Source organism: Pristiophorus japonicus, chromosome 1, assembly GCF_044704955.1.
Source record: "Pristiophorus japonicus isolate sPriJap1 chromosome 1, sPriJap1.hap1, whole genome shotgun sequence".
NCBI classification, from domain to species: domain Eukaryota; kingdom Metazoa; phylum Chordata; class Chondrichthyes; family Pristiophoridae; genus Pristiophorus; species Pristiophorus japonicus.
In genome coordinates, this window is record NC_091977.1 from 330,595,137 (window position 1) to 330,614,166 (window position 19,030).

Genomic DNA, 19,030 nt, shown 5'->3' on the forward strand with positions numbered 1-19,030 from the left:
CCAATTATTTTGCACTCAGAAAACTATTTTAATGTTGGTGAAAGTTAAGTATTGTATGGCTCCTTACCTGATGTTTTATTTCTGGATCGGTATAAATCTATCCGACCAAAAAATCTAAGTTTAGCCTGCAATATATGATCAGTCTGTGTGGTATTTAGCTACTTATCAGTGAGATCAGGAGAGTACCGTTGACCATATAGCTTAGAACTTGAGAAATGAGAATTGTTCATTCTGTAGCATGGCAACCCATTCACTGCATATGTGAAATATATATAAGTAGTGGACCTGCTTATAGAAACTCCCTTGATACTGTGACAATGAATAAAGAGAATTGAGATAATTGTAACAGGTAACTCAATGGAAGAGTTTCTTTATTCTTTTAATTGCTTACACATCCCCAATTTTAATCACTCCACCACTGGCGGCTGTGCCTTCAACTGCCTCGGCCCTAAGTTCTGGAAGTCCCTCCCTAAACCTCGCTACCTCGCTGTCCTCCTTTAACACACTCCTTAAACATAGCTTTTGGTCACCTGTCCTAATATCTCATGTGGCTCGCTGTCAAATTTTGTCTAATAATCATTCATTTGGGATGTATTACCAAGTTCAAGGTGCTATATAAATGAATAAGTTATCATGAAGCTGGGAATCAATATATCTGTTCCACGGTAGCAAATCCTAGGAACTTGGGCAACCTGAAAAATAACGTAGGAGCAACAAGCGGTAGTTGAGCGACACGATTAAAGAATTAGAATTTTGGGCCAATTCAGTGGACTCTGTCTTCCCTTTGATGTGAAGTATTGAAAATTTGATGAGTGCAGAATGACTTACTGGGCTTCTGACCTGACCATACACAAGGACGCTCTGATTGTAAACCGAAAATAATTCCGCACAGCTGGAAAAACAGAGCCTGGTAAAAGAAGATTTGAAGATATCTGGCTTTGTTTGGACAACTTGCTTATTGGTTAAAAGGCAACAATGATATTTTGCCAGAATTTGTACTCTGTTGGTGTCCCATCACAAGACTCACAAGAGGTGGCAGTGTTCCTGTTCTGCTATCCAGTCCCTCCCTGTTACTGGTTCATTATATATTTAGTGTTTGGTGTATTGATTCAGATGGCACGAGATATCAAAGATTCCTCGGGCTCCTTTGTGCCACCCCTCCCACACCACCACCGCTGCCCACCCCCCGCATCCTCTGTCTTCCTGTTGTGAAATGTGCCCACCTGGAAACAAAGTGGAAGTTCTTAATCACAAAGAATTATCTGTGCTTTAACTTTACTTTATACTCGTCTCAGCTAATGCCAGAGTACGGTAAAAGATAACTAAGGAACGTTACGAATGATCTATTATGTCACTTTGACCAGGTCTACATGGCCTTTGTGAAACAGTTGCCACAAGGGATTAGAAATGTTTTTCTCTCTATATACTAACTAGAATGAATCAGGAAACATGAGAGACAGAGAGCATGTTAAAAGGCCCATAATGAACTTCAGAGTCCAGAGATGCTCTAATCTAATGATGATAGATCCTTTGCATTGCACGCACAATTAATTATTCATGGCAGCAACATCAATAGGCTTTCATTTTGTTTTAAGACCAGTAAGTAACTTAGAAAATTAGATTAGTGTACAAGTGTTGTCAGAAATCTCTAATTTGTTAAGACATCCTGTAAAAAGTGTGCCTAAAAATAGTACAATTCAGGCAAAGAATAAACCTATTGGTCTCACAGAAGCCCCTTTTAAATTCTCCATTCTGTCTAATATGAACTATTTGCATTTGTTGTCTTTAGAAATAACTTGCATTTTTGTAGCACTTTAGGATGTCCCAAAGCGCTTTACAACCAATGAAGTACTTTTGAAATGTCGTCGCTATTATAATGTAGGAATCGTGGCAGCCAATTTGCTCACAGCAAGGTCCCACAAACAGCAATGAGATAAATGACCAGATAATCTATTTTTGTAGTGTTAGTGATGGAATAAATGTTGACCAGGACAGTGGGGAGAACTCCCTTGCTCTTCTTTGAAATAATGTCATGGGATCTTTTACATCCACCTGAGAGGGCAGACGGAGCCTCGGTTTAACGTCTCATCCAAAAGATGGCACCTTGAGCCTAGATAATGTACTCAAGGTTCTGGAGTGGAACTTGATCAAACAACTTTCTCACTGAGGCAAGCATGCTATTACTAAGCCAAGGCTGACACCTTTAGTTTAATATTTATGTGCCCTGCTTAGCCTTGCTTAAAGAATGCTTTCGTAACTGTGAGGGGAGAGCCAGATCTGGATCATCTTTGTTTTCTGGATATTGTATTCATTAGAAGTAATGCAGACCCAAACATTCAACAACAAAGAGCTACTGTTGGGCACTTATTTCACTGAATAAACCTATCAGAGGCTCCTTAAGCAGAATAAACAAGATTAGTTTGTGGAAATGTTGGGCGGCAGGAGAGAATTTCCAAACCAAGAGAAGTCCAGGAAAGTCTGCTTCAGAAATGACATTCTTAGGGCAATAATTGATGGCGTATAGCAGGTGGAGTTAGATCTTTGGTTCAATGGTGACCCACAATGAAATCTGTGATCTGCTACAGTGCAGCTCCTCATTCACTCTTGGTCCATTTAAAACTGAGGCAAGGTGGTCTCTGTGAAAAACAAACAGTTCATCTCAAAGCTATATTGACAAGTTTTTAGATTAGTTCCATCTTCAGCTTGCTGTAATAAGAACATAGGAATTGCTGGGCGATAAAAGACCAAGGTCCATCTAGTTCACCTTCTGCCATCCTGGTAGTTACATGATACAATGATCCCATCATAGGCGGTCCCTCGAATGAGGATGACTTGCTTCCACGAGAGTTCACAGATGTTTCAATGAAGGACCCGATGTTCCAGTCCTGAACTCCAGTTGAGGGGGTGGAAGATGCCTGTGCGTGAATTTTTTTTAATGTGTGGTGACCGTTGCACATCAGCCACTACACGGGCTTGACAGAGCTAGGCCTTTATCCAGTGGCAAGGGTTAACCAGGATCACTGGAGACCTGCTCTGCTGCACGGACCTAGTGTGCACACATATCGTAGTGTGGGCAGGTCCGTGCTGCCCCTGGGCCCTCAGCTCTTCTGGGCCCCGAACCCTCATTCGCCGCACCTCCGCCAAGATGTTCCAAGGCCCGGCGCTCCAGCTCTATTTATAGCCCCGACCTGCGTTTTTTTTAAATTTCAAAATATATTTTATTCATATAAAAATGTGTACAGTACATTCAAAAGCTGTTCAGTACATTTAGCTGTAGTCAGCAATCCCATACACTACATTTGGGTGCTGACGGCAGTTCCGTTCGATACATTTCCTTGCTTTTCAGTTCAAGTACAATACGGGATACATTGTAGTACATTCAACAAATTACATTACACGTGTCACTATACAGTACATGGAATGGGTGACGGTACATTTACATTTTTCTTTTCAACGTGCATTACGAAACAGACCTTGCATTGTACATGGCACTACATAGGTGTTTACAGATCATGGTGCTCCATGTACACAAAAAGTAAATTACAAGTACGGCCCGAGGGGCGTTTTGTACTGATTCCTGCCCCCGGGTTTATCGTGGCAGAAGGGCTTTAAACTGTGGCCCTTCCCCACCGTGCCTTTGCGGCGACTGCACCAATTTTTAGTGCGTCCCTCAGCACGTAATCCTGGATCTTGGATTGCGCCAGTCTGCAACACGCAGACATGGACATCTTGCTCTGGAAGACCAGCAAGTTTCAGCAAGACCAAAGAGCGTCTTTGACCGAGTTGATGGCCCTCCAGCAGCAGGTGAGTCTGTCTCGGTGTGTGTCCCTGGGAACAGTCCGTAGAGCACAGAGTCCTGTGTTACAGAGCTGCTCGGGATGAACCTCGACAGCAACCATTGCATCTCTTTTCAAACCTGCCTTGTGAAGGCGCAATCCTGAGGGAGATGGGTGACAGTCTCATCCGCCCCGCAACCGACTCGGGGGCACCGTGCCGTGCTGCTGAGACGTCGGCTGTGCATGAACGCTCTGACGGGTAAGGCCCTCCTCACCGCCAACCAAGCTACGTCTTTGTGCTTTTGTGAAAGCTCTGGCGATGAGATGTTCTGCCAAACGAGTTCGACAGTCTGCTCAGGGAACCACCCAACAGGGTCCACCCTCTCCTTCTTTCGTAGGCGTCCAGGACGTTACGTGCTGACACTGTTTTATGGCCTTGTGGTCAAAGGGTTTTTTTGTGAAAAACTTTTCCACGAAGGACAGGTGGACAGGCATGGTCCAACTGGTGGGGCCGTTTCACAGCAGCATGGCCAGGTCCATCCTTCGCAATACCGGGGACAGGTAGAACCTCAGCACGTAGTGACACTTGGTGTTTGCGTACTGGGGGTCTGTGCACAGCTTGATGCAGCCGCACACAAAGGTGGCCATCAGGATTAGGGCCACGTTCGGAACATCCTTTCCTCCACTGTCCAGAGATTTGTACATTGCGTCTCTGCGGCCACGTTCCATTTTGGACCTCCAGACAGCCCCGACCTGCGGTGGTGTTCTCACACAGGTCGGGGCAGCCCATGATGTTCCAGGGCCTGGCGCTTCAGCTCTATTTATAGTCCCGACCTGCGGTGGTGTTCTCACACAGGTCCGGGCGGCTCATGATGTTCCAGGGCCTGGCGCTCCAGCTCTATTTATAGTCCCGACCTGCGGTGGTGTTCTCACACAGGTCGGGGCGGCTCATGATGTTCCAGGGCCTGGCGCTCCAGCTCTATTTATAGTCCCGACCTGCGGTGGTATTCTCACACAGGTCCGGGCGGCTCATGATGTTCCAGAGCCTGGCGCTCCAGCTCTATTTATAGTCCCGACCTGCGGTGGTGTTCTCACACAGGTCGGGGCGGCTCATGATGTTCCAGGGCCTGGCGCTTCAGCTCTATTTATAGCCCCGACCTGCAGTGGTGTTCTCACACAGGTCAGGGCAGCCCATGATGTTGCATTAAGCTAAACATGATACCATTTCACCGTCTCTTAGTTCCCTGAAAAGAGTGAAACGGGATCAAATGTCCTTGTAATGTCCTTCATGTCGCATGGAAAACTGTATCATCACATTCTGAAATAAATCACAATGTGGTAGAAAGCAAATGATAATGGAGTTGTTGACTAATCGTAGCAATCAATCTCTACCAATTAGTTTACAACAGACCCAGACATGAGGGGAGGAAAACCCCCAGTAATAGAGAGTTTTGGGAACCATAGGTCCAAAGTCACCTGTTCCTCTCGAGCACCCTACACTCACCACACATCATGTCTCAAATTACTTGGTACTGTATCCCAAAATGTTATTTTCTGAAACAAATCTATCTAATTTGCATTTGAATGAATCAATACCAACTGCTTCCACCGTCTCCCTGGGGACTCTGTGACATAGATTGACCACTTGCTCACTGAAATATTGTTTCTGCAGAAGATTAGTTTTGAATCCCTCCCCCCACCCCCGCCCCCCTCGGCCTTTAAGCACAGGCTGAGTCCTCTGGTTCTACTGTTCTGGACAAAGTGAAACAGATTGTCACGGTCAACATTTTGCAGTCCCTTTCGAACCTTAAACTTGTTACATTTGTCTTTCTCTGCCTGCTAATTCTGTAACTTATTTCTTTGAAAAAGAAAATAAAGATTTGCATTTATACAGCATTTTCACAATCTCAGGACGTCGCAAACTGCTTTACAGCCAATGAAATATTTTTGAAGTAGAGTCACTATTTTAATGTAGGAAATACAGCAGCCATTTGTGCACAGCAAGGTCCCACACACAGCAATGTGATGATGATCAGATAATCTGTTTTAATGATGTTGATTTAAGGGATAAATATTGGCCAGGATGTTAGGGATAACTCCCCTGTTTTTTGAAATAGTGCCGTGGGATCTTTTACGTCCACCTGAGAGTGTAGACAAGCGCTTGGATGAATGTCTCATCTGAAAGATGGCATCTCCGGCATTGCAGCACTCCTTTGCTACTGCACTGGAGTGTCAGCCTAGATTTTTTGTGCTCAACTCCCTGGAATGGGACTTGAATTCGCCTTCTGACTCAGGTGAGAGTGCTACCCACTGAGCCGTGGCTGACACAGCTGCTGGTTTTTGGTAACACAGGACTCCTACGCAGATCTGCAGCCACAGGGTTCCGGCTGCTAACCTCAGGGACAACCACACTGCTCAGCATTAGCTTTCCATTGAGCCTGTCAGTGGTTGTCCTGAACTTGCAGAAGGAAGAGAGGTGGTTCCAATGGGGGAAGGAAAGACAGATGCATTTTCACCTCCTGTGTTTGGTACTCATCCACAATTAGTCCAGGAACTATGTTCTCTGACACAAATTACAATGACTTTGGCATTTCTGAGGAGACCTGCCTTGGTTGTGTCTTTCTCACCAAAAATAAATAGCCTGACCCCTGACGATTAACCATACACCACCGTCCCATACCGCCCCCCCTCCCCCCACCCCCCGCCTTCCCTAACATAGGCTTAAAAAATAGAGAGCAGAGAGTAGGGGCAAATGGTATGTTGGCCTTCATAGCTAGGGGATTTGAGTATAGGAGCAGGGAGGTCTTACTGCAGTTATACAGGACCTTAGTGAGGCCTCATCTGGAATATTGTGTTCAGTTTTGGTCTCCTAATCTGAGGAAGGACGTTCTTGCTATTGAGGGATTGCAGCGAATGTTCACCAGACTGATTCCCGGGATGGCAGGACTGACATATGAGGAGAGACAGGATCGACTGGGCCTGTATTCACTGGAGTTTAGAAGGATGAGAGGGGATCTCATAGAAACATATAAAATTCTGACGGGATTGGACAGGTTAGATGCAGGAAGAATGTTCCCGATGTTGGGGAAGTCCAGAACCAGGGGACACAGTCTAAGGATAAGGGATAAGCCATTTAGGACTGGAGATGAGGAGAAACTTCTTCATTCAGAGAGTTGTTAACCTGTGGAATTCCCTACCGCAGAGAGTTTTTGATGCCAGTTCATTGGATATATTCAAGAGGGGTTAGATGTGGCCCTTACGGCTAAAGGGATTGAGAAGTATGGAGAGGAAGCTGGAAAGTGATACTGAGGTGAATGATCAGCCATGATCTTATTGAATGGTGGTGCAGGCTCGAAGGGCCGAAGGGCCTGCTCCTGCACCTATTTTCTATGTTTCTATGTTATTCAGATTGGAGGAAGGTAGAAAGTGGAGTTCTACATGACCAGTGCCGGGACCACTGTTATTCATAACTTAGATTAATAATTTGGACTTGGGAACAATTAATTCAACAGCAAAATTTGTGGATGGTACCTGAAGAAGAATGCAACATAATACAAGGCATGAGAAAACTTGTAGCAAATGAAGTTTTAACAGATAAATGTGAGGCAATGGACTTTGGTAGGAAAAATAGAAACATCACCGACACCTTAGATAATAAGAAACTGAGTGTTGTAGAAGAGCAAAGGGGTCTCGCGATACTGGTGAACAAATCATTAAATGCAGCATTGCAGGTCAGCAAAGCAATTTAAAATGCTAACAAAGCACTGGGATTTATTTTTAGGGTCATTTGAATTCAAAAGCAGTGAAGTTATGTTAAACTTGTATAGCACTCTGGTCAGGCTGCACTTGTGCACAGTTCTGGTAACCATACTATAAATAGGACACAGAAGCATTGGAGAAAGTGAAAAAAGATTCACAAGGAGGGCACCAGAACTGAGAGATTACAGCCATCAAAAGATTGAACATACTATGTTCAGAATAACTCCACAAGACTGTGTTGTAAGCTCAAACCATTGTGATCTTGGTCTCTTTAATGTAACTCCAAAGTGAGGAGGCAGCGTGGTGGATTGCCTTTTATACCTGCATGCACAGGTGACCCTTAAGTCTCCCACAGGTGTGACCACTGGTGGCAAGTCTTACACATTGGTGAGGTTTACATACATAACATCACTTCGCCCCCCGCCCCCCCCCAAAACCTTATGTACAACTTATTTACAAGTTGAGGCGATCAGGGGCTCTGCGTTCCCGGATTGATTGCCTGAGTTGAAGTCCTGGCATGGGTGAGTTGGTTGGATCATTGCTGCATGGCAGCGTAGCTGGTCTGATCGGACTGTCGGGCATGGTGGCTTCATCCTCGTGATTGACAGCGAGGTCGATTGCTGGTTGGGTGTGTGTTGGTGGATCATAGATTGTAAAGTCTTCTTCAAACTGTTCTTGGTTGTCAGTGAATCGCAGTTTGGTCTTTCTTTCTGCACGTTTGCCCATTCAACAGTTTAACAACAAGTACTCTATTCCGCTCCTTGGGTAAAACAGTGCCAGCAATCCATTTGAGACCATGACTGTAACTGAGAACAAACACAGGATCATTAATCTCAATGTTACGCGATACAGCCGCGCGATCGTGGTACGCGTTATGCCAGTGCTGCCGGGTTTCTACGTGATCATGGAGATCCGGGTGGCCGAAGGAGAGTCTGGTTTTGAGTGCTCTCTTCATCAACAATTCCGCAGGGGGAACCCCGGTGAGTGAGTGAGGGAGCGTCTGGTAGCTGAGCAGGACCCGAGATAACCGGGTCTGCAAGGAGCCGTCCAAGCTCTTACGCATTTCAAGCTCTGCTTGATGGTTTGGACTGCCCATTCTGCTTGACCATTGGATGTGGGCTTAAATGGGGCAGACCTGACATGTTTAATGCCATTGTGAGTCATGAACTCGTTGAATTCCGAGCTGGTGAAACATGGTCCATTGTCACTAACAAGGACGTCGGGCAAACCTTGGGTGACGAACATGACCCTGAGGCTTTCAATGGTTGCAGTGGACGTACATGATGACATTAGTCCATTTAGATTAAGCGTCTACTGCTTCTAGAAACATCTTTCCTAGAAAAGGGGCCAGTGAAATCTACGTGGACCCTGGACCACGGTTTGGAGGGCCATGACCACAGACTCAGTGGGGCCTCCCTTGGTGTATTGCTCAACTGTGAGCACGTGCTGCATTAGTGTACGCATGACTCCAATTCCGAGTCAATGCCGGGCCACCAAACATGCGACCTGGCAATAGCCTTCATCATGACAATGCCTGGGTGGGTACTGTGTAGGTCGCGTATAAATGTTTCCCTGCCTTTTTTGGGCAAAACCATGCGATTCCCTCATAGGAAACAATCCGATTGGATGGACAATTCATCCTTACGTCGGTGGAACAGCTTAATTTTGTCTTGCATTTCCCCGGAATCGCCGACTAGCTCCCATTAAGGATGCAGCTTTTTACTAGTGATAGCACAGGTCCTGGCTAGTCCAGGTCCTGATCTAACGAGCCGTGACGGGTGACCCCCTCGCTCTCAAAAGCATCCATTACCAGAAGCAAGTCTGCGGGTTGCGCCATTTCCACCCCGGTGATGGGCAATGGTAGCCGACTGAAGGCATCAGCGCAGTTCTCAGTGCCTGATCTGTGGCGGATTACATAGTCATACGCAGACAATGTTAGTGCCCATCTTTGGATGCGGGACGAAGTATTGGTGTTGATACCTTTGCTTTCTGAGAGCAGTGAAGTAAGCGGTTTGTGGTCGGTTTTGAGCTGGAACCGGAGATCAAATAGGTATTGGTGCATTTTCTTAACCCTGTATACGCATGCTAATGCTTCTTTCTCAACCAAACTGTCGGCTCTTTCAGCCTTAGATAAACTTCTGGATGCATATGCAACCAGTTGCAGTTTGCCTGACACATTTGCTTGTTGTAAAACACAACCGACCCCGTACGACGACGCAACACAAGCTAGTACTAAATGTTTATATGGGTCATACAATACAAGTAACTTGTTAGAGCATAGCAGGTTTCTAGCCTTATTAAAGGCTGTCCCTTGAGATTTACTCCAAACCCAGTCATCACCATTGCGTAGCAATAAATGCAAAGGTTCCAGCAGAGTGCTCAACCCCAGTAGAAGGTTACCAAAATAGTTGAGGAGTCCCAGGAACGAATGCAGCTCCGTCACATTCTGTGGTCTGGGTGCATTCTTGATGGCCTCCGTCTTGGAGTCCGTGGGTCTGATGCCATCTGCCGCAATCTTTCGCCCCAGAAATTCGACCTCTGGCACCAGGAAAACACTTGGAGCGTTTCACTCCGTCCAGTCGCTTTAGAAACTCTTCCAGGTGGTGCAAGTGTTCGGTGGTGTTGCGACCAGTGATCAAGATTTCGTCTTGGAACACCACGGTGCATGGAACCGATTTCAGCAAACTCTCCATGTTCCTCTGGAAGATGGCCGCAGCCGAGCGAATCCCAAAAGGGCATCTGTGGTACACGAACAGTCCTTTGTGCGTGTTGATGCACGTCAATTTCTTTGAAGGTTCAGCCAGCTCCTGTGTCATGTAAGCAGAGGTTAGACCAGCTTGGTGAACGACTTTACCCCTGTTAGCGTTGCAAATAGGTCTTCCACTTTAGGTAGTGGGTGCTGGTCCTGTAATGAGATTCGGTTGATCGTTACCTTGTAGTCCCCGCAGATTCTGACCGTCCCATCGCTCTTTAGCACCGGCACAATTGGACTGGTCCACTCGATGAACTCGACTGGTGATATGATCCCCTCTCGTTGAAGTCTGTCCAGCTCGATCTCGACTTTCTCTCGCATCAGATATGGGACTGCTCGGGCCTTGTGATGAACGGGCCTTGCCCCAGGAACAAGATGGATCTACACCTTGGCGCCTGTGAAGTTGCCGATGCCTGGCTCAAATAATGCCAGGAATTTGTTTAGCACCTGGACGCACGGGGCGTCATCCACCGAAGATAGTGCTTTGATGTCGTCCCAGTTCCATTGGATCTTTCCTAGTCAACTTCTGCCGAACAGCATTGAGCTATCGCCTGGTACAATCCATAGTGGTAAATCATGCACCATTCCGTAGTACGATACTTTCACTGCCGCACTACCGATAACAGGTATGAGTTCTTTGGTGTAAGTGTGCAGCGTTGTGTGAATCGGGCTCAGTTTTGGCCTCTGTGCCTTGTTGCCCCACAGTTTCTCAAAAGCCTTCTGGCTCATGATTGATTGACTCGCCTCCGTGTCCAATTTCATGGAGACTGGAATGCTGTTACGTTTAACTTTTAACATTATCGGAGGGCTTTTGGTGGTGAAGGTGTGTACCCCATACACTTCCTCTTCATCCTCAGGTTGAGTAGCCTCTCCTGCTCGTTCAGCATGATCCACGCTGGATCGGTCGTTCTCTGCTGACTCTGCCACGTGGTGAGTCAGAGGTCGTTTGCACATTCGCTGGAGGTGCCCCATTGTTCCACAGCCCTTGCACACATAGTGCTTGAATCGACATTGCCCCCGCAGCGCCAACATGGTGTTAATGGATACGCATTCACACCCCACAGCAGCCTCTGAGTCACCCTAGGCCTGGCCTCTGCGGTCGTATAGGCCCTGCCATGTACAGTTCTGCCTGCTGAAGGCATTATTTTATGCACAGTACTTGCCGGTGAGCTTTAATGCTGTGAAGATATCTGTTTCGTGTTGTCGCTCGTGGATATGAAAGCCTGGGCTATCGTGATGGCTTTGCTTAGATCTAGGGATTTCGGTAGACAGCAGTTTGCGAAGAATGACCTCGTGGCCGATTCCAAGCATGAAAAAGTCCCGCCACATTTCCACCAAAGATCCGGCAAATTCGCACTGTCCCGCAAGGTGTCTTAGGTCGGCGATGAAGCTCGCCAGGTTCTGGCCCTCGGAGCAATGGTGCTTGTAAAAACGATACCTGGCCATTAGGATGCTTTCCTTCAGCTTAAGGTGTTCCCGAACCAGGGTGCACAGCTCTGTGTAAGTCTTATCCGTTGGTTTGACCGGTGCCAGCAGATTTTTGAGGAGACCATATATCGAAGACCCACATACGGTGAGGAGAATCATCCTGCGCTTGACCGCCGTCTCAGCCGTGTCCAGCTCGTTGGCCACGAAGTACTGGTCGAGACGCTCAACGAAGGCTTCCCAATCATCACCCTCAATAAATCTCTCAAGAATACCAACGGCAGCCATTACCGCGTGAAAGTTCGTGATCTGTAACTCGTCGCCAATTATTATGTTCAGAATAACTCCACAAGACTCTGTTGTAAGCTCAAACTATTGTGACCTTGGTCTCTTTAATGTGACTCCAGAGTGAAGAAGCAGCATGGTGGATTGCCTTTTATACCTGCTTGCCCAGGGTGCACAGGTGACCCTTAGGTCGCCCACAGGTATGCCCCCTGGTGGCAAGTCTGACACATTGGTGAGGTTTGCATACATAACAGAACAGGTTGTGGCTTTTTTCCCTTTAGAAAAGAAAAGACTTAAAGGAGACCTAATAGAGGTCTTTAAAATTAAGGTGTGAAGACATTTCGCTAAAAATCTGTGTCTTCAGCACCGAACATTAGCGCCACATATGTCGGCTGGTGCTCTACCATTAGCTGCTGGCGGTTCCAGCCGAGTGCGCCATTTTCAAGTTGTCGGTATTGATGCCAGTAAAATTGATTGCTGGGACATTGCAATCACGGAGATCATGACGTCAGTGAGTGCACAATGCTTACTTGACGCCCAATCTCCTAATTTGGTTTTAGCCATTGCAGTTACCGGCTGGAGAAAGCAACGACAGGTAGAGCTGGTGTGCAGCAGCAGGAAGACGACTCCAGCAATAACATTTAAAGGGATCATCACCTGACAGGACTTTGCAGTTTGACTGGCTGTGTGCTACTTCCTTCAACTGCAGGAATATTCTTTAGTTATTCCAAGCTTACTTGGTAGCAGGGAGTGTTCTGGCAAGTACAAAACTCCCTCCTAATTTTTGAAATGCTTCAAACTACAATGCTTGCTAAAGACATGGGGGCTGTACTGACACTTGACCTTGCCCTCCAGGGCTTATGACAGAGGGAGCATAGGCAGCGAGAAAGACGGGAACATGTGCTCAGAGGGAGGAGGGAGGGCCATCCAGGCTCTCAACAGGAGGAGTTCTCAGATCGGGGCGACCACAGCTCTCCCAGTGGCAGTCAAGGTCACTGTGGCCCTCAATTTCTTCACCAGCGGATCCTTCCAGTCTGCAATAGGAGACATAGCTAACATCTCGCAGTTCGCCATCCATCGCTGCATCTGGGAGGTCACAGAGGCTCTCTATACAGTAGGAGACAGGATTACATTTCCTTCCCCATCACCAGAGAGAAGCAGGACAAGTGTGCATGTGACTTTGCCAGGATAGTTGGCTTCCCCATGGTACATGGTGCCATCGATTGCACCCACGTGGCTTTTTGGGCACCGCATAACAATCCTGAGATCTTCTGTAACCGCAAAGGCTACCACTCACTTAATGTGCAGTTGGTGTGCAACCACAGACAGCTAATCCTCAATGTCAATGCCCTGCTACCCTGGCAACAGCTACGATGCCTTCATCCTGCACCAGACCGGTGTGCCAGCACTTCCTGCCACCACGCCAAGCTCGAGGGTGGCTGCTCAGAGACGAGGGCTATCCACTCTGCACTTGGCTCATGGCTCCCCTCCACAATCCTAGCACTCGTGCCCAGCACTCATATAATGAGCCATGCTGCCACCAGGAACATCATCGAGCAGACCATCGGGCTACTGAAGCAACGGTTCCGCTGTCTTGAACGCTTGGGAGGAGTCTTCCAGTACTCGGCTGAGCAGATGCCCCATTTCCTGGTGGTCTGCTGCATGCTCCACAACTTGGCTATCATGAGGGCGCAGCCATTGCCAGCAGGGATTGCAGGACCACCTCAGGAGGAGGAGGAAGAGAAGCGAGGGAGATGGAGGAAGGAAGGATATAAAGAAACAAGGAATAAATCAATCGGCCTTCCAGACGGCCTGTCCACAACCGGCTCATCGGACTCCAATTCGCATGACTGAAACCCCAGATCCCTATTGTTCACCACATCCCTACCATGTCAACACTGTCTCACGGTTTAATATTTTTATTTGTTCCTGGGATGTAGGTGTCGCTGGCAAGGCCAGCATTTATTGCCCATCCCGAATTGTCCTCGAAGATCCGTGTGGTGAAAGTATTCCCATAGTGCTCCCATAGGGAGTTCCAGGATTTTGACTCAGCGATGATGAAAGAATGGAAATATATTTATGTCAGGATAGTGTGTGACTTGGAGGAGAACTTGGAAGTGATGGTTTTCCCATGTGCCTGCTGCCCTTGTCCTTCGAGGTGGTAGAGGTCGTGGGTTTGGGAGGTGCTGTTAAAGAAACCTTGGCAAGTTGCTGCAGTGCACCTTGTAGATGGTACACACTGCAGCCACGGCGTGCCGGTGTGGATGACGTGCCAATCAAGCGGGATGCTTTGTCCTGGATGGTGTCGAGCTTATTGAGTGTTATTGGAGCTGCACTCATCCAGGCAAGTGGAGAGGATTCCACACACTCCTGAATTGTGCCTTGTAGGTGCTGGAAAGGCTTTGGGGAGTCAGGAGGTTAGACATTCGCCACAGAATAACCAGCTTCTGACCATAATATTTATCTGGGCTGGTCCAGTTAAGTTTCTGGTCAATGGTGACACCATAGGATGTTGGGGGATTCAGCGACGGTAATATCGTTGAATGTCAAGGGACGGTGGTTAGATGCTCCCTTGTTGGAGATAGTCATTGCCTAACACTTGTTTGGAGCGAATGTGACTTACCACTTATCAGCCCAAGCCTGAATGTCGTCCAGGTCTTGCTGCATGCAGGCATGGAATGCTTCATTATCTGAGCAGTTGCGAATGGAACTGAACACTGTGCAGTCATCAGCGAACATCCCCACTTTTGACCTTATGATGGAGGGAAGGTCATTGATGAAGCAACTGAAGATGGTCTAGGACACTGCCCTGAGGAACTCCTGCAGCGATGTCCTGGGCCTGAGATGATTGCCCTCCAACAACCACAACCATCTTCCTTTTGTGCTAAGCATGGCTCCAGCCAGTGGAGAGTTTCCCCACTGATTCCAATTGACTTCAATGTTACTTGGGCTCCTTGATGCCACACTCGGTGAAATGCTGCCTTGATGTTAAGGGCAGTCACTCTCACCTCACCTCTGGAATTCAGCTCTTTTGTCATGTTTGGACCAAGGTTGTAATGAGGTCTGGAGCTGAGTGGCCCAGGCAGAACCCAAACTGAGCATCGGTGAGCAGGTTATTGTGATTAAGTGCCTCTTGATAGCACTGTCGACAACACCTTCCATCACTTTGTTGATGATTGAGAGTAGACTGATGGGGCGGTAATTTCCTGGATTGGATTTGTCCTGTTTTTGTGGACAGGACACACCTGAGCAGTTTTCCACATTGTCAGGTAGATGCAAGTGTTCTAGCTGTACCAGAGCAGCTTGGCTAGATATGCAGCTAGTTCTGGAGCACAAGTCTTCAGCGCGACAGTCGGGATATTGTCGGGGCCCATAGCCTTTGCTGTATCCAGTACACTTTGCCATTTCTTGATATAATGTGGAGTGAATTGAATTGGCTGAGGACTGGCTTCTGTGATGGTGGGGACCTCAGAAGGAGGCCAAGATGGATCATCCATTCAGCACTTCTGGCTGAAGATGGTTGCAAACGCTTCAGCCTTGTCTTTTGTACTCGCACGCTGGGCTCCGCCACAATTGAGGATGAGGATGTTCATGGAGCCTCCTCCTACCATCAGTTATTTAATGGTTCACCACCATTCACGACTGGATGTGGCAGGACTGCAGAGCTTTAATCTGATACGTTGACTGTGGGATCGGTTAGCTCTATCTATAGCATGCTGTTTCTATTTAATATGCATGTAATCTTGTGTTGCAACTTCCCAAGTTGGCACCTAATTTTAAGTACATCTGATTCTGCTCCTGGCATGCTTGTCTACACTCCTCATTGAACCAGGGTGGTCGCCTGGCTTGATAATGGTAGAGTGAGGGATATGCCGGGCCATGAGGTTACAGATTGTGGTGGAATACAATTCTCCTGCTGTTGATTGCCCACAGTGCCTCATGGATGCCCAGTTTTTAACTGCTTGATCTGTTCTGAATCTATCCCATTTAGCATGGTGGTAGTGCCACACAGTACGATGGAGGATGTCCACAGTATGAAGGCAGAACTTTGTCTCAACAAGGACTGTGCGGTGCTCACTGCTGCCAATGCTGTCATGGACAGATGCATCAGCGACAGGTAGACTGGTGAGGACGAGGTCAAGTAGGTTTTTCCCTCGTGTTGGTTCTCTCACCATCTGCTGCAAGCCCAGTCTGGCAGCTATGTCTTTCAGGGTTCGGTCAGTAATGGTGCTATCGAGCCACTCTTGGTGATGGATATTGAAGTCCCGCCCCCAGAGTACATTCTGTGCCCTTGCTACCATCAGTTCTTCTTCCAAGTGGTGTTTAATATGGAGGAGTACTGATTCCTCAGCTGAGGGAGGGCAGTAGGTGGTAATCAGCAGGAGGTTTCCTTGCCCATACTTGGCCTGATGCCATGAGACTTCAGGGGGTTCGGAGTCAATGTTGAGGACTCCCAAGGCCATTCCCTCCCGACTGTACATCACTGTGCCACCACCTCTGGTGGGTCTGTCCTGCCGGAGGGACAGGACATACCCAGGGATGGTGATGGATGAGCCTGTGAAATTGGCAGCAAGGTATATCACAGCGTCCTCCTGGGCGAAACCTGAAATAAGAGACACCACAAAAGATTCCAAATACAATTAACAAATTGAACTGAAATCATCATATTAAATTAACTAATCACCCTTCTGCAATCCCTTGGTGTCTGTGTTGCGTGTGCCCTTTCCAGATTTAATACGACCCCAGTGGCTGCAGCACGGCTGGTGGAACATAAGAACATAAGAACATAAGAAATAGGAACAGGAGTAGGCCATATGGCCCCTCGAGCCAGCTCCGCCATTCAATAAGATCATGGCTGATCTGATCATGGACTCAGCTCCACTTCCCCGTCCGCTCCCCATAACCCCTTATCCTCTTATCGTTTAAGAAACTGACTATTTCTGTCTTAAATTTATTCAATGTCCCGGCTTCCACAGCTCTTTGAGGCAGCGAATTCCACAGACTTACAACTCTCTGAGAGAAGAAATTTCTCCTCATCATTGTTTTAAATGGGCGGCCCCTTATTCTAAGGTCATGCCCTCTAGTTCTAGTCTCCCCCATCAGTGGAAACATCCTCTCTGCATCCACCTTGTCAAGCCCCCTCATAATCTTATATGTTTCGATAAGATCACCTCTCATTCTTCTGAATTCTAATGAGTAGAGGCCAAACCTACTCAACCTTTCCATATAAGTCAACCCCTCATCTCCGGAATCAACCTAGTGAACCTTCTCTGAACTGCCTCCAAAGCAAGTATATCCTTTTGTAAATATGGAAACCAAAACTGCACGCAGTATTCCAGGTGTGGCCTCACCAATACCTTGTATAGCTGTAGCAAGACTTCCCTGCTTTTATACTCCATCCCCTTCGCAATAAAGGCCAAGATTCCATTGGTCTTCCTGATCACTTGCTCTACCTGCATACTGACCTTTTGTGTTTCATGCACAAGTACCCCAGGTCCTGCTGTACTGCAGCACTTTGCAATCTTTCTCCATTTAAATAATAACTTGCTCTTGGATTTTTTTCTGCCAAAGTGCATGACCTCAAGACTGCTGAGTTTCTGTGCGGGAGACTTCAGATGACCTTGCAAGACGACTTCGACCGGCTATAGACCTGGAAGGCTCAGCTGTAGACTGCACCACCTCGGGGCATGGGTGGCAGCAGTCTGAGCTGGCTGGATGACAGGTAGCGACAAGGGAAATGGTGGGAGCAGGCATGTTGTCATCCTGAGAGAGGACAGCAGGTTCCTGCTCCACTGACCCACTGCCACGCCCCTGGGGCGATGCCTCAGCATTTCTAGCAATATGCTGGAGCACAGATTGCTGGCCTGTTGCGACACTGTGAAAGCCCCGGACGGTGGTGGTAAATCTAGCCACGATGGCAGGACTTGGGTGGCCTGAAGTTGAGATTGCATGAGAGCAGTCTGAGCTTGGATGGCATTAAGCAGAGACTGTATGAGAGCAATCTGAGCTTCTGCTGCAGCACCAGGACGTTGGATTGCTTCCGCCTGTGCTGCAATGGAAGCTGCAACATCGCCCATCATGCACGTCATCACATCTGGGTTGCCACGGTCTCTCTGGGAGTGTACCATCATTTCTAGACTGGAAATCCTGGGTTCCGTGCTCTGCACAGAGCCCCCGTGCAATGTTGGAAGTGGACTCCTCCATGCGTCTTGACATTGCTGAGAGGCTCTCTGGCAAGCTTACCATTGCACCTATCATGTATTTGCCAATCACCCTTCTTCTGAAGGCCTCCCCATCGAGGTCCTCATCTGAGTCGTGTACAGCAGAACCTGTGCGCAAATGCACGCTCTGGGGAGCTGGTCCCCGAGCTACCCTTTCCCATTGGCTTTGCTGCAGCCCACTCGTGCCCGGTGCCTCACCCTGTACAGATACCGCTACTATACTGGCATCTAAATTACGCACACTGCCGGTATCTGAGCTGGTGTTTGCGAGTGACAGATGCAATGACACGGTGTCTTCTTCCTCCTCCTTTTCTCCCTCCTCGCTCTCTGCGGTGCCCTTGGGGACAGGCTGCTCAGGTGCTTGCTGATTATCAGAGAGCAGAAAGGCACAAGAGTTGGGTTATGGTGAGGGATGGCGCATTTAGCCTGAATAGCTTGAAAGTGAGAAAAGAATGTGGGCTGAGGGGGAAGTAGGGTGTGAGAAGAAGGATTCGGAATGAACATACCATTGTTGTCCCCAAGGGGGCCAAGACCATAGCATCAACGACTGGTGCCCAATAATCTCCAGCACTCAACTCTCCTGCTGACTCAGCTCTTCAATGTCCCCCTGGCCCCCTGCCTGTCCACTCCTGCTCCCGTTTGGCCTGCAAGGCAAAGGGCCGCGTTGAGTGAGCGTAATGGTTTCATGTATGTACATGCTGTTTGTAGCCACCAGATGGTGTCACTGTTGGAGGCCACTGAGCAGCATGTACATGGTGCTGTTCTGGTATAAAAGGCCAGCCATTTTGTGAGTCAGGCACTTTGGGTCATAA